Source organism: Saimiri boliviensis, chromosome 10 (assembly GCF_048565385.1).
Source record: "Saimiri boliviensis isolate mSaiBol1 chromosome 10, mSaiBol1.pri, whole genome shotgun sequence".
Taxonomy (NCBI): domain Eukaryota; kingdom Metazoa; phylum Chordata; class Mammalia; order Primates; family Cebidae; genus Saimiri; species Saimiri boliviensis.
Window position 1 is genome coordinate 92,205,034 of NC_133458.1, and position 16,817 is coordinate 92,221,850.

The 16,817-nt window shown below is 41.0% G+C and overlaps 1 long non-coding RNA gene across 4 annotated transcripts; it reads right to left on the reverse strand.

The window, feature by feature from the left end:
• Window positions 1-584: 584 nt before the first annotated feature.
• On the reverse strand, window positions 585-15,479 carry LOC141579967 (uncharacterized). Of its 4 annotated transcripts, none has more exons than XR_012511957.1 (5): window positions 15,398-15,479; window positions 6,891-6,950; window positions 3,256-3,389; window positions 1,449-1,642; window positions 585-1,229 (listed from the first exon to the last, which is right to left on the reverse strand). It is a non-coding gene; the product is annotated as an uncharacterized LOC141579967 (long non-coding RNA). The 4 variants fall into 4 exon arrangements; XR_012511959.1 differs by lacking the exon at window positions 15,398-15,479 and adding an exon at window positions 7,946-8,338 and having other exon boundaries at window positions 585-1,051; XR_012511956.1 differs by lacking the exon at window positions 15,398-15,479 and adding an exon at window positions 7,946-8,338.
• Window positions 15,480-16,817: the final 1,338 nt, after the last annotated feature.

Genomic DNA, 16,817 nt, shown 5'->3' on the forward strand with positions numbered 1-16,817 from the left:
AAATCTGAGATGAAGCAAGGATCCTGTGAAGAGCCTAGATAACTGGGAAGACAGGCCTGCCTGACTTAGAAGGAATATGACTCATACATGATGGGTTCCTTTAAAGCAGGTATCCCCAAACTTTTTACACGGGGCCAGTTCACTGTCCCTCAGACTGTTGGAGGGCCGCCACATACTGTGCTCCTCTCACTGAGCACCAATGAAAGGTACCCCTTCCTGAAGTGCGGTCGGGGGCTGGATAAATGGCCTCAGGGGGCTGCATGTGGCCTGCGGGCCGTAGTTTGGGGACGCCTGCCTTAAAGGATCAAGGAGGCTTTCATAAGGAAAATTGGAGGGACATGCCTGTGGCTGTCTTTCCCTTTGACCAAAGGCCTGGGCCAGAGTCTGCCCGAGTTTGGGGTCTGGTTAATTCAAACGCAGATGTCTACACCACTAGATACTGCATCTTAACTAAGTGTAGGCTTCACTCCATCCCATTTCTACCTCCAAACTCATCCCTAGGTTAGAAATCACTAATTAATTGGCCTAAATTCATAGTCACTGGACAAGGTTATTAGACTTAAACTGATTTCATTATCCCTATCTTCTAAAAGTTAATAAAGGTTTTTTTTTTATTAATCCAAGTTTTAATAGGCTATATTTCTTCATACCTAAAGAAGTGAAACTGGGGAAAAATTGAATACAGTAACAGGAATTGATTATTTTTAATCTTTGTAAGTTCAAGATAATTGTTTTATATATCTTTGACAGAAAAACAAAATCGGGCACACACAAAACCCGATTCTCCCTGTCCTCATGAAACCTGCCTCTTAAAGAAGCATTTGTGTTTATTTTTTAATAGAAAAATTCTCCTTATGGCTTGTCCGTGGTTCTTTCACTGCTGCAGGGTTTCAGAGCCTGGGGAAGTGGGATTCTGGGTTGCAGGAGAGTCGGTGATGCCAGCTGATGCTGTCAGCTTGTTGCACACGTGATCCTGGATCTTCTGGAGGTCAAGATTTTTCCTCCTCTTGTTCTTTTTCTAGGGGTATAAGAGTGCTTCTGTTTAAAAGCCCTGATTAGAGATTTTAAATTATGTACTTAGTAATAGCAATTTTTTTAAGTTTACAACAGGGTAGGAAATACAAAATAGTCACAGCAATATTTAAAAAACCCTCGAAATAGAATGCATAGACACAATATCAAATATTTTTCCGCAATTTTCCTTGGTCATGGGAGATTTTCTAATCTTTCTATAATCAAAATGAAATCCCATTTAACTTGAGGTGGTTTTTTAATGACAAAGCAAATGAAAATTAAAATGAGTTTTATTACATTCCACTTTTCTATGCTGAACATCAATTCTATAAAGATGCATTTTAATTTGTGAAATTGAATGTGAAATGTGAAAATGTGAATGTGAAATGTGAAAACACACATTTTTAATTTGTGAAATTGAATGTCCTTGTCACCTGCCCTCAGTCATCTATAGCAGGGATGGGGACAGGATGTCATGAACTGATTGTCACCACAGTCAGCCCCAGTGCTCAGAATGCAGGGGGACTCAGGCACTGGACATTGGATCTCAGCGTCAGCAAGGCGCTGAATCGTCTGACAGGAATGGCTGATAAGAACGTTTCCCTTCACCATTTTTAAAAACCAAGTCCTTGATTTTCATGGGCTGGAAGGGGAAATATGGTGGGGAGAGGTAGTTAGTTTACCACATCACATCTTCGAATTTTCATCTATCATAATTTAGATCTTTACATTTCTGGAGTTGGTGATTAATAGCCTCCAAACACACAAACACTCTCCACCTGTACAGAATGCACCAGGGACTCTGCTCTGATAAAGTCAGGACCGAGGTAGAAGTGAATAAAATTCTGAAGCCCACTCCTTAGCAGTAGTAAGTCCCAGGATCGACCATGGCTACAGAAGGTGACAGTTTCTGGATGCTGTTAGTTTGCAGCAAATTGAAGTTTTGTGGTTTTATCTGTTAGTAGAAAAGCCCTCCCCCAAAAAATGTAGCCAGTCGGGGAGAAAGCAGGAGTCCCACCGTCTCATTTTTAACAAGGAACAGCTGAAAAATGAAGGCACACACCACACAAACCGTCTTATGCCTGCCAATTCATTTCCTGGCCCCAAAAGAAAAAAAACCCTCATGTTTCCTCTTATGCAGGCCCAAACATGGCAAAGCACCAAGGGAATTCTGAATGGAATCAATTGCACTTGTTACTGAGTTTTCTTTTATTCTTATATTACCAAGGGCTGGATACTCAGCTGCAAGCAATTACAATGAAGAGTTACTGAGTAATGGTTTCCAGATTGCTCCATGATGGGGCATTAATTGAAAGGGACAATTTAAGAGCTTAGGCCATGTAAATGCATTTCTTATTCTGTCAGATTGAGAAATTTGTGGATGCAAAAGGCTGAAATGCTTAGAACTGATAAAGACTTAATAATGCCCATTTAAGCCAGTATTTTCAAAATGAGTTTCATGTTGAAGAGAACAAATATTAAATGGTGAATGTGGGCTTGTTCATTCAAGGAGGAAAATGATCTAAATAGCACATTTGCATGTTGCACTCAAACATACACATTGTATAAAATGTGACTTGACTAGTCTGTTGCATTGCAAAGCCAGTTAAGTTTACAAGTAAATTATTTTTCAGGTCTCATGCTAGTATGATGCATATTAAGTATTCTCTCTTGCTCTCTATGCCTTAAAATTTTAAACAGCGTTTTAAAACAGTTTTACATGTATATGCATGCTTTAAAATTAGAAACATTCCTTTTTTTAATTTAAAACATTTCTAAACAGATTTACATGCATATGAAAGTGGACTTTCTCAAAAATTAACTATCAAGTCCATATCAGAAAGCTTTTTATTTTGCCTTTTTAAAAGTGGGCTTTGATTTCTCTGAGCCCCATTAAGCTATAACATTTTCAGAGAGGTTCTCTGCTATGTCACATTAAGGATAAGTATCATAAGACACTAAGACTGTTAAGGAAGGAAATCACTAACTCAAAGAAAGTGTAGTACGTTTTTAAGGTATAATTTCAGACTTCTGCATTAGTACTAGCTTTATGAAAAGGAAGAAAGGAAGAGAAGGAAGGAGGGAGAGAAAGAGAAAAAGGAAAGATGAATGGATGGATGGATGGAGACAAAGAGATGCAGATACATTTTAAGACTTGAATTCATAGTTGAGGAGAGATGGACACCAGTGCTTTCTCATTCTTTCTAAACCTGAATTGCCATCTGAGAATTGAACTTTTACCCTTCCTTCTGCCTTAAGTCTGGCATTCTGGATTTGTGCAGAGGAGCTCCAGTGCTGATGGCAGACTTCTCTTAGAGCCTTGACATGAACCATGACATGAATGGCAAAATAGGCAGAGGAAAGAGTTTGTCAACCTGGGTAAATCGAGAGCAGTCAATACAAAAGAATGAAAAGGAAAGTCCTCGTGATACAGTTATTATACATTGCCCGTTTTTACTCATTCATTCAACAAGCTATGATGGACCTTTATTCCATCTATCACTTCGAATGCTGGCAAAGCACAAAACAAGGATTAAGGCATCTTACCTATTCATGGGCATATCTTTGTTTATTGGACAATTCCTAGACTATTCCTTGGATGGAAATCTTTCTTACTGGATTAGTCATTTGTAGAATGAAAGCTGTGAATTAATGTCTGACTCTTCACTTTGGGCTATTCTTTATTTGATAGCAGTGAAAGTAAGTTCAAGCCGCAGTGAAAAAATCTGGTGATCTTTTCTTCTCCCTCTAAAGTCAAGGTCAAGTCCTATCAGAATGTCCCAGGTAGCAGTCAAAAACACAACCACTTGAAAAGTGGATGGTTAATTTGGGACAGGGTTGAATACCATCGTAAGTAATAAAGTAACCTAAGCTAATTATTCAAACAGAACCGTCAAGGATCCAAGATGAGATAGGGAAAGTATTCTTTGTCAGCAAATAGCATTACCTCAAATGGTCCCTTTTTAGCCACAAAAATCTCCACTATGTATCTGTCCTTTACTTTGCTACCCTTTTTTTTTTTTTTTCCATCCATTGCTGGAACCTGACATTTTAACTGAAGGTTCGAAACCCCCTTATTTCCAAAATTTAAGGGGAAAAGGTTTCCTTAAACATCCGAATTGAAAAGTAAATAGACTCAACAGGAAGACTCAGACTGTATTTCAGTTGATCTAGTGATTTCTCATTTTGTGGATTATACTGATAAATCACTGTAAGTCACATGGTAGTTTTGCCTAAGAAATGTGAGCATCATGAGGTGTTTTTAAAATATAATAGGAGCCATCTTTCACCCAGCCATTTCCTGGGCTGCTGCTTTTCCTAGTAGCAGCCAAACACCTGAACAAACCCAGGGATTCCAAGCCGAAGGGTTCTGATAACAGCAGATCTTGGGCAGGATTGATTTGATCAGATAACTCATTCAAAATACAGCTTAATAGGTGTCCTCCTTCTCAGGACTCCACTTACCTAGGGAGAAGACGGTGAAAACACATTCTCTTTTGATAATGTAGTTTATTCTGAAAAGTTTGTACAAGTACATACATGCTTAATTGAATAATACAAGTGTGCCTACTACCCAAAAGGGGTGTCGTCATAACCTTGGATCCTGAACATATACTTAATTTCAACAGCTGACAAAAAATGTTACGTGCATAAATGTACTGCGAAAAGTTTGGAAGTTAGAGGGTTGGTTTGGTTTTCTTTAACAATTTCAAAGTTCCTAAAATGCAGATAGTATGAAGAAGCGAATTGACTTTCTACATGACTATTCAAAGTCGGCAATTTCATATTAAACAGTTTTGCTTGAATCAGTACCTGGAAAAATTAAGGTAATTCCTGTGTTTACAGGCTCTATTCAAGCAAGGCAGGAGCCACATTTGAGAGGGATTAGCAATCAAAAATTGAAAATCTACCATCACCACAAAAGCTTGCCTTTTCATTTTGTACAGATCATAAAATATGTAACATGGACCAGACCCTTGTCCGGCAAATGTTCACATCCTAATTTTTTAAAATAGCTTTTATACACAATTGCTCTCTTTGCAATAAAACAAAGATTTGTTTATAGCTACAATTTAATTAAGAACCTTTCCAAAGAGGAAGATCTGGAAACCAGGAATCTCATTTTTGCTTTTTTTTTCCACCAGCATTGTTTGTTTATTGGTTTAATTTTCCCTGAAGTAAAAATACACTTTGAAATGTAACATGTCATTATGTAATTTGTAGTAACAAAGTGCAGGCCCTTCCACACGACAGCAAACAGGACCGCTCCAGCTCAGACAGTCCCCGTATCCACAGCCCCCTCCCCAATCTGATTAACAGCCTGTATAAACATTCAGCCAACCAGAACAGCGGCCAGTGCACAATTTGGTCAGCCATAAAACTGCCAGCCAAACACAGACACCAGGGGTCTATGCAGAAATCTTAATTTGGGGGAAATGATCAAAACTGAGACAACATGGCCCCCACAGAGATCACGAAGGCCTAACCTTTATTTTCATTAATCCTACCCCACCTCCCAAACAGCAAGGGATGCTATCGCCACTGAAGGTGAAATGCTTCATAAAATGTCCCTGAAATGCAGTGTTGCAGAGGGAGCATGGTCAGGAGCTCCACTCCTGAACAATAAAATCTAGAGGAAAAATAAGCTTCTACTTTATGGAGAAATTTTAAATAGTCTGAGTTGTTTGGGAAAGGTCCTATTTTGACATATCCAGAATGGATCCTCTCCAAAGGCACGTTTTCTATTGGGGCAAGAAAAACTAATATGTATTCTAATTGTGCAGAAACTGGTGGAATTTATACAAAGGATGTTTTGTGGGTTTTGTTTTTCCTTCCCACCACTTTCATTGCTCTTGGCGAAAGACTTTAGACCCTTCACATAATGGAAAATTCAAAACGTTCAATGTAAATCAGATAATTTGTAAGAAACGGGTTTTTAAAAAATTTTTTTTAGAATACTCTTGCAAGATGGTTAACTTGTTTTTTTCTGGCTTGGGACAAGATTTCATGCTCACTTTTGAGACTATATGGCACCTTTTAACAGAATTGAGTCTTTTTAAACTTTTTTTTGAAAATATGCTGGTAGTAACAACAGTGATAGCATTAACTGTATCAGACCATGGACCTTGCCATAGTCTGGGTCCTTTCTCCTCCTCAGTAGCTCTTTGCTAATGGGTTACTATAGAGAATTGGACTTCACAGAAGGTTTTCATAATTGTCACCTTTGTTCTAGTCTTGCTCCTTAATTTGGAGTCTCTAATTTGGGGAAAAAACAAAAACCATGATCGGTCACCTTACCATGCTCTCTTGGACCATGTTACCCGCATCTTCCTTGGTATATCTAATCAGGCTCCCAAGCGTTTTTTTTTCCTCTCATAAGAAACCTGCATGCTTTATTCTGGGTGGCCGTCTGCTAAGAAATTAATAACTAAACATAATGCAAGCTTCAAATAAAATGAGAAAATGTGTGGATATATTGAATAATTGTTTTTTTTTTTTTTTCAGGCCTTTGGCAAACAACTTGCCATTTCATTCTCACAAAACCTATGAATTGGTCATATGTGTTATCCACACATTTGGAACTGAAGTACAAAGTTTCAGTAATTTGCCCCCAAGCCACATAGCATGTGAACAGCAGAGCCGAGAGTATTAGCTCAAGCAGCCTAATTCAAGAATCGGTCTACTGCCCCTCCTAGCTATGACATTATTTCCTTTGTCGAGAGGTAGGTGTGTCTCAGGTCCTTAGGGTCATTGCAAAGAGGTGAACAGGGAGCCCTCTATGATGATTTCACTTAGGTAGTAAGTGAGGTAGCCTGGTGAATCTAAGAAGTATCAGTTGAGAGTTTGAAAGCTATAGGATCCTTCACAAGCTTAGCCACTGATCAGCTGCAGGACCTTGGAAATATTAACTGACATCTCCCAGCTTGTTTCCTCATCTGCAAAAAGGAAAAAATTTTGTGTTAAATGAAATGTCATTTTTTTAATGCTTCACAAACATACAGGAGATTTTCAGGTCTTCTCCCCCAAGCGAATCCATTTATATTAGTTTGTGATCAGTTTCAATCATTATAACATCATTAACATACTTTATAAAACTACCTTTCTAGGATATAGCTTGAAAGGATTTCATATCTAAAAAAAATTTAAACCCAATATTTGGGTACATTTTTGTTAAACTCATTGGATCACACTAAATTGCAGATACTCTAAAAAATGAGTTAGGTCTCCTAAGTATGGCAAAAAGATAGGCACATTTGCCTTTACTCCATAAAACCAGCTAGACAATTTCTAACATTCAAGAATGTTCATTTCAAAAGCATATGGTAACTGCATATGGGCTACTCTTCGATCAGCAAGTTAAAGAAGAGCAGAGAAGACAAATAAGCTTCTTTTCTGACATCAGCCACCAACTTAGGGTTGTTGGACTTTCTCTGTCACAGCCTGACTTCAACCAGTTCTCTTTGCTGGAAAAAGGGGGAAATGACCAAAAACTACACATGCAATACTTCAAATCATTGCCCAAAATGTTCTTCTAACTCTGAGTTACATAATCTTAACCTGTCTTGAAAACCACAATAGATTTCCAGGTACTTGAGATGGCAGAAAGCAAGAGGATATTCTAAATGACATTTTCAGGTTTACAGGTTTGACATCTCTTTCAAAACATTTCAGTTTTCCCCACTTCATCCCCCAACACCTCCCCAGGAGCACTTGCAGAGAGCAGGCCTAACATTTTTGATGATAAATTAGTTGTCAATATATAGACGAGTTACTTTTTCCAAAGCCTCTTGGAGCAGAGGCATATTCTACTTCCTCTCAAAGGCCCTAAAACTACCTGTGTACTGGCATGCTCACAAGAAAAGTTTTATTCACAAGAATAATCTGTTGAAAGGAGGATAGATTTTCAAATGGAGTTTCAAATAATCCTCACCTTTGAGATCATCTGTGCTTATAGCCCAGTATTTGTACAAGATGAAATGATTTACGGAATCAAGCCTGGAAAAATTGGAGGGCAACTCCAAAAGGCAAGAACATGTTGCCGAGTCAATCATTCATCCTGCCAGGGAAACTTTTGTAGTTTCCAAACTGTTAGGAGACACGGCTCTGTATCCAGGGCGGAGGAATCGTTGAAAAGGCAGGAGGTATGCTGGCCACATAGCCAGCATGGAAAGCTTGAGTTTTTGGCAGGGCACTTCCACCCCAAATGCAGACAGTACTGGAAGGGTGTTCACGTAAACAAAGCAGGGAGATAGCTTCAACTCGGCAAGGAGGCACAACATTTCCCAGATCAAAGCATGCATCGGAGAGACAGCCCTGAAGAACTGAGTGTCCTTTCTGGAACATCCAACTCCAGGGGAGAGACTTGAACTGGAGCCACAACCTTGCCACCTGTAGCCAATGATCTGGCACGAGAAGGCTCTCACAGGGTGGGGAGCCTGCAGCTGCTCCTGTAACAGAAGATCGCTGGAAAGATAAGACAACACAGGGAAAAAAATTCCTCCTCGAGACACTAAAGCTGAGATCATTTGAGTAAAACTTGCATCCAGGCGACCCAAGCTCTCCATGCAGTGTTGAAAGTGGACAGAAATCAGTACAGGGTCATAAGCTCTACAAGCCAGGTTGCTGGGGCTTTGCCTCTCTGCTCTGCGTTTACTAGCTGTGCAACCTATGCCTCAGTTTCCTAACCTTCAAAATGGACCTAATAGTGCCTCCTCCATAGGATTTAATGAGTGACTGGGACACTAGAAAGCTCTTAAAATGTGGCAGTTATTATTTGAAGTCACACAGACCTGGGTTTGAAGTCAGAGCTAGGTTTGGTTACTTAGCACTTTTGAGAACCTGGAGAAATTTCAATCTTTGGGTGAACCTCCCCAAGGGTGAAATGGATGTTAATATAGCCCTTGCAGCATTGTCATAGCGATTTAATTTTGTATGACACACAGTAGGCATTTGGTAATTGGCATTGTGATTATCATCATTTTTCCTGGTTTCCAACAGAGAAAGCTGACAGGACTGGTGAGACTGGAAGAAACATAGCCAGGAAAATTTAGGATCCTCTTAAGTCCGCAAAGCTTCATCCATAGGCAAAACGGATACATCCCCAGGAAAGATTAGGTCCTGGATGTTTTTAAATACACACTTATTTTAAGAGCAAAAAGAGAACCTGGAAGTGTTCCCAAATTTAACATCTGCAGGCACATAGGATGACGAAATGTATTAGTAATGAGGAATAACTTTCTCCTGTCTTCTTGGAAAACATCTGGGGTATTACCCTCCCCTCCACTCATTCTCCCACCTCTTACTCCAAAGCTGACTCTTGGCTGACAGTTTATCAGAGATAAATGGAAACACCTGGGTGCCAGATAAGGCCAACTGTGTGTGAGCAGCTGAGGAAACCTTAGGGACACGTGCCACTCAATATTTCTTTTTCCTCACCAGGCAGGGCAGGAGCACAATCTAGCCTGTGACAGATAGCAAGGTTCACTTTCTCCATTCATTCATTCGTTCACTCAAAACAACCTCAGGAGGTTAGCAGGCCCAGCTCCCTGCCTGAAGTAGGTCAATGCCTGAGCCACCAGGTAAGGTAGAAGGCTAATGATCCTGCTTTTAACCACATCTGCAAAAAGACATTCTAGAAACTGTCTTGTTCAAGTCTTTAATCACCATTTCTTTCGTGATACCAAACCCTCTCCAACTACAATTTCTCATCTTTATAGAGAGGAGAAATATCCTCTTTTGTACCCTGTGGCCAGACACAAATATTTTTATTACCATCTCTTCTATAATAACCTCCACAAACTTTAAATCTTGTTTTCTTCCCATGTCCCCACACCATATTAAACAATCCCACCTTCTTTACTCTTTCTTCAAAGGTCCTACTCATCTACCCTTTAGTTTTTTTCTCAACTCATTCCAGCATCTACAGATCATTTAGAGACCAAAACTTGACACAGAACTCTAATTGTTGACGAGAGATAGAGCTGCTATTAAAGTGAAAATGATCCAGTGTGTGTGTTCACAAAGCCACTACCTTGACCCTCAAGCAAGTGACTTAACATTTCTGGGCCTCAGTTTCCTCACCTGTAAAACTGTTTAAATCATAAAGAATGACGTCTGTGAATATGACATCAGGAAAACCTACCAGCAGCCAGTAGTCTATAAAAAGTATAAGTACGTACTTTAAGAAGTAAAAAGTTCAGAAAGACGCATAGAAATTAACCAGGTCAAGAGAAGAGAGAGATCCTACTGGAGGCAACTGCATGTGTAAAGGTCCTGAGGACCAGGAGGAGTAGATGCCAGAGAACAAGAAGAGGGTTGCAAAATGAGACTGGTGAAGGAGGTAGGACCCAGATAAGACAGGGCCATGTAAGCCAGAATTTTGGTCTTTTTTTTTAAGGCACCAGAAAGATGATGAAGTTATAAACAGATTTGTATTCTTTTAAATATAAATCCTGGCTGCAGAGTAGGCTGGACACAGATGTGGGGAGAGTAGAAAGCTCTCCAGGTAACCCAAGAGTGGGACTGTGAGAGCTCAGACTATAGTGGCATTTGTGAAGATGAAGAGACGCGGATAGATGTAGAAATGAGAATCAACAGCACTTTACTAATTCACTGGCTATGGCAAGTGAGTGGGAGGGAGGTGTCCAGGGTGCTGCCAAGTGTCTGATTTGCTCATCTTGGATGGCGCTGCTGTTTACTGAGGCGGAATGCTGGGGGGGAGGAACGGGATTGAGGAAGAAGGCGTGAGTCCAGTGTTCGGACATGCAGAGTTTGAAGTGCTGTGAGATGGCCAAGTCGAGATGTGGAATAGGCCATGGGATTTATGATTGGGAGCTCAGAGGAGGGCCTAAACTGGAAATATAAATTTAAGAGTCACCAGAGTATAGATAATTAAAACCATGAGTAGGGACGAGGTCACAGAGGGAGGGTGTAGAATATGAAGGAGAAGAGGGCAATGGATCAAGCCTTGAAATTGTCTAATATTTAATGGTAAGCAAGAGGAGAATGAGCCAGGAAAGAGACTCGGGAGAGTCCCAAGAGGTGGGAGAAAATTAGAATGTCAGGTCATGGAATCCAAAGGAAGAGGATGTTTTAAGAAGGTGATGCCAACAGCGACGCACAGAATGGCAGAGCGGGACCCATAGGATGTAATGTGTCAGGAAGTGAAGTGTGCCATTTGTTTATCCTTAATGATCTCATCTAGGTTACATTCCTGTGGGATTTTCAGGATTGTGTGCAGTCCTGGTTTTTGTTAACTCAGAGTTTTTCCAACTTGCCTATGCACAGCTAAGGCTTAGTGTTGCATATTAGAACCGAACTTTCTATCCAAAGTGATCAGTTTAGCAACACCGGGTTATATCTCATTTATCCAGATGCTTCTGCTATTCAGACTGCAATCAAGAATGGGGGAGGGGGGGAACAAAAAATCTCAATGATTCTTGCTAATGTCTTGTCACTAATATTTGTGTTTACTAATTGAAGCCTTTATTTAGCTCTCACTGAGAGCTATTTAAACTTTATAAGTTTGACAAAGATCGATGGTTGGTTTCTCAATCCACAGTAAAACGGGAAAAACCTGTGGGTAGGGGCCAAGGTGGAGAAGACCACGGAGGAAGTTCACTGAGGCATGTGAAAATCGTTACAGTACAGTCAGTGCTCATTAGAAGTAGATGAAAATCTACAAAAAGCAGGCAAAAGAACCACAAAATTACATCAGTCTGACTCCATTTAGTGAGGAGCTTAGTCCTCGGTAACCTTTGGGGAAAACCTTACAGCATACTGCCTGTGAAGAACAGAATAATCAAGGAAATTTTAAATAAAAGTTTGCTACATAAAAAAGTGGGGGAAGCCTATCATGTGATTTTCTTGTCCATGCCTTGTATTTTCTGTAACTGGTTTTGAGAACTATAGGCTCAATCAGTTTCAAGTTAAATTTTTGGGTAAGAATTTGCTCTGGGAGGTAATACACACATCAGATTGTTTGAGCATGTTAGGATTGACCAGAGGGCTTAGGTATCATTAGCCTTATCCAATATAACATTTCCTTGTTGGCCTTTCACCTAATGGTTTCACAGTGACTAACTATGGTCACCTAGTTTTATTATTTTATTAGAAATTAAATTCAGAATGTGGCAAACTCTACAGCACAAGTTAGTTTTTTAAACAAATGGCTAGGAAAAAGGCAGCAGGAAAGGAAAGCTATACTTTAAAATATTAAGAGCCACAACAACCAAATCCAGTGTATAGGTTTGTCCTACTTATTGGTAAATAGACATTAATGAATCGACTGGGGAAGTTTAAAAACTGACTGGAAATGCAATCCTATTTTTTAGGTGTGTGACAGCATAGTAATTACACATTTTTAAAAGTCCTTATCAAGATATATACTGAAGGATTTATAAATAAAATGTCTGGTGTTTGCTTCAAAACAATCCAGTGGATGGAGGTGGTGGACCATGGAAGAGCCGGGGAAAGGGCTTGGGGAGAGAGGAAATCGGATCAGCCCTTAGCTGCTCTGAGGGCTAACTGACAGGCACCTGTGGGTTCTCAGTGCCATGCTCTCTACTGTGGATGAATTCTTGAAGTGTCTCTAACGAAAAGCTTAAAAATAGGGGGAAGAAGTCATTTCTTCATCTTATTTTGGAAGAAACTATTTCTGAACATCTTCAGCAGGGTAGACAGAACAATATTAAAAACAAATTATTTGGAAAATCCAATAGTGAATACAAAGATAGATGAAAAAGCATACCTTGGAGTAATGGAGGTGTGATTATATTATTTCAGTAACTGAAACAACCAAATTGAAGCCAGGTGAGAAATCACTCCATACTATGATGGGTTAGTAGAGAGCCTCAATGTCTCAATAAGGAATGATTTCTAATTGAAACACTCAAGAACTTCAGGCAGCAAAACTCGCTTCTGTCGTGGCTCTGTGACTCTGTTCTGGGATAGGGTTCTGTGCCTCAGTGAGCTCCCATATAAAGCCCATTTTTCCTACTCTTCTCCTTCCTTTATTCTGTGTTCCTCTGCTCCAGAGAAGTCACCCATTTGTCTGCTAACTTAGGAGTGGCAATGCCAGTAAATGTTTTGAGAAGCGTTAGGGAAAAATATTTAAAATGAAATTCAGACTACTATGGAGTGGACTCTTTATTTCCAAGCCATCAACTCTTTCCTTCATACTGGGGCATGTGGTTTCCATCCAGGTCCACTGTTGCCCTCTTGGGCTCCCTGGCCTACCTGCTTCGACAAGGGGAAGGCCACCATGCTGCCCTCTGCAGCTCCCTGGGTAAAGGGAAGGTTGGCCAGGGACGGAACTACAGGCAAGAGCCTGTGACCGACTGACTTTGGTTCACAGTCATCTGAATTGCACATGCCTGAAAACTTCTGGGGTTTCAGCCTACGTCAGTGTTACTAGAGATAGCAAATTCAGAAACCCAGCATCCAAGGTTTTTGCTCCCTCTCTGCTTGTTTTTACCTACACCGTTTCCTGAGCTCAATAAGCCAATCACCACTGAATTCCTTTTGATCTCTTAAGAGCTCACCTTCGCCATCGCCAAATCTGCAGATCTTTTCCCAACCTGCTCATCGGAGCTAAGGGACCCTTCCTCTTCTTCCAACAGTTTTCTGCTTGTAAAGCTCTTAAAAGACTTAAGGATCTAGGGAATGAACTAGTTGGTTAACTCCTCCAGGGCTGGACTGTGTCTCATACACATGTGTATCCATGCCCTGAGTCATACCCCCATCCCTAGACATTGCCTGATGTTCACACCAGTGCATGTGAACAATGCACATGAGCTCTGTCCATAGCCTTCCGACCCTCTTCCGCCGCTTGTCTCTAGCCTCCAAGCCCTTTTGCCTCCTTCCTGCTACCCCTCCTTTTCCATGAAACCACTTTCCCACACCGCCTCTTTCTTCCCCTGAATCAAGAAGTGAGAATATCAGGAAAGAGAGGGGTCAGTTTCACACCAGGGTCTCAGGCTGTCTCCCTGGATTTTCCCGTGCCAGGCCATTTGGCTGGTGATCACTGAACTAGATGAGAATTCTCAGTCCTACCCAGGAGTCCTCCAGCTCCCACTGCCTCATGGGCCCATCACAGCTTTCTGAATCAACAAATCCTTCAGTCAATAGGAGCTTTGTGAACTAAACAACAGATGCCACAGAGCCTAGAAGGCAAATAAATATGGTTATTCAACATTATATCACACTGTGCATAATTCAGGAAATTCAATTATGGTCTCCCCAGCAACAGTAACGTAACTTCAGGCCCGGTACACAGGCCCTGTTTTCTGGTGCACAAGGGGGTGACCTTCACGCCTTCACGTGGATGGAGACAATGCAATCTGGCAGACTTACAATTGCCATGGGAAACCTCAGTGAGTCTTCCTCCCAAATCCTATGCTTCCAAATTCAAAGCTGATTTTCAGCATTCGGTATAAAGACTCGGGTGGGGGAAGGCACTAACATAACCCCAGACAAGTATAGATGGTTGAGATTTATAGGCACAGATCCAGACACTGGATACACTTGAGACCCAGAATGGCTGAGCAGGACTTTGAGAACACAAAGTGTCAGGATCAGACCTGCTTTCTGCTCTATTGCCTAGAGCAGGGTTATTAACTTGGGGTCTGTGATGTCACTAAAGAGACTGATGGTATAGTGGTTGGGAGCATGGATTCTGGTGCCAGACTTCACAGGTTCAAATGCTATTTAGTTCTTCCATCTATGTAGCTATAGGACCTTGGGCAGAGGACTCACCTGTCCTGTGCCTCAGCCTCCTCATCCATAAAATAGGGGTAATAGTATTGGGAGAATACAGTGTAATTTCGTTAGCTTTGCTTTGGAGTACAGAGCAATACTGGAGCTCTAGGCAGGATTTGCTAATGACAGCATTTAGCTATTCTGCATGGCCTCACTTGTAATCCTGTGCCTGAGCCAAATCAGAATTGGGACATGTCACACATGTGCTCCCTTGAGTTTGTTCTTTATTTTCTGAGCAAACCATATTTCTTTTTCCACTCCTCTGCGAACTTTAAGCCCTCTCTCATCTAGAGAGCAAGGCGAGGGTTAGGTTTTGTTTTTGAAAAGCCTCACAAGCTTGCACAGCAGCAGGTTTTGCCACAGTTTGACAGTTCCTGTTCAGCTCAGTGCGGCTGATTTATAAGACACTGAGCTCATTGGCTTTATCCTCTGTTCTCTCCCAGTCATTTCTCAATCGAGTCGCCCTGGCTGGAAACATCTGAGAAAGAAATTTACTGAGAGATGCACAGACAGCCTATTCACATTTCGTAACTTTTCAGGAGCCTTCCCCCAGCGGACCCGGCAGTAGCCAGTTAACTCATGCACAATCCCTAGCTAATGTCGCTGCCCCCATCACTCCACTCACCGGTACAGACAAACCCAGGTCCCCTTCAAACTCGGCTTCTTTGTCTCTAATGCTAAGTGATGTAGCCATCACAGCACATGCTGTCCTTGGACCACGCCCAGCCTCGACTGTGACAGCAGGATTAGACAGGGAAATATGAACAGAAGGCACCTGATGGATTTAGTGATTTAATTGTCTGAGCACTTAAAAATTCAGGATTAATTCCACTTAAGTGCAGTTGTTTCTTTCTCATTAACAGGGATGTATTTAAAATAATTTATAGAAATAGGAACCTAATGGAGGCTCAAAAGAATGACTTTGCACTTATCTACCTCGCTTTTCCGTTCTCCTCTAGCCAGGCCCTCTCCCCGCACCAATTTGGTCTCAACATATATAGAAACCTCTAATCTGAAACTGGTGTTTCCCACTAAGCCCTCCATTTGTGCTTGAAGTAATTTGCAATGGCCACTTTCTGTGTCTTGTTCTCAGAAGTGTCTTGGTCAATTAGTGCAGTGTCACAGCCGTGTGTAGTTATTGTAACTCCAGCTGTGAGCTGTTAATAGTCAACTTGCCCACAGGACAACCCTGTCATATGGTTGATGGTCAATCAAGAATAAAATATGCATTCGGAGAAGAAAAAATGTTCCTGTCAACAGTGAGCGGGTGGAGGTCACTGGTTAGGATGTCACATAGCTGCCCAGTTTGGGTTAATGTCGTGTCGACGGCATCCTTGACTCGCTCCCACTCTACGATGTTTGTCCTGAGACACAAAGGCGTGATAACTAAAATGACACAGCTGGAATCGGAAGACAAGCAGACAAAACATGGTGAAATGTAGAATATGGGTCAGGGAATAGGGGTTTGTTGAAAAGAAACATAGCTCAGATTCTTTAGTAGGAAAAGAAGACAGATCTCTGTTTTGGTCATGGGAAATGATCTGTGGGCTACAAGACAAATTTTATTTAATGGGATTTTTGAGGCAAATAAAAACAAGCTGATTTGTGGCAAATGAGTGAAGAAGGAACAGTAACCCACTTGGGTGATTCCGATTAATTTTCTTCACAGGATCACAGGGTGTTCTGATTATTCACTTTGGAATTTTGCTTTTTCGAAGGGTGGCTGTGAGTGTGGGAGACTCTTGGCAAATAGATGAACTTTGACTTTTGTTCCTAGATATCTGCCCAAATAAGAAAATCAAATGGCATTTATTTGTTTCGGTGGCTAAACTACTTATTCATCTGTCAGTTTAATCTACAATTGCTAAGAACCAGTACAGAATGGTAAAAAGCCATGCCAACTGTCTGTCAGTCCATGCTTTTTCGTGTGTTTAAATGATAAGTTCTCAATACAGTATCTATCATAGATAGCATTTGGTAATACCCCAAAGGCCACCCTCTGAACAACGTCCAGTCTCTACAATACTGCAGTTCTCAGTTCAACA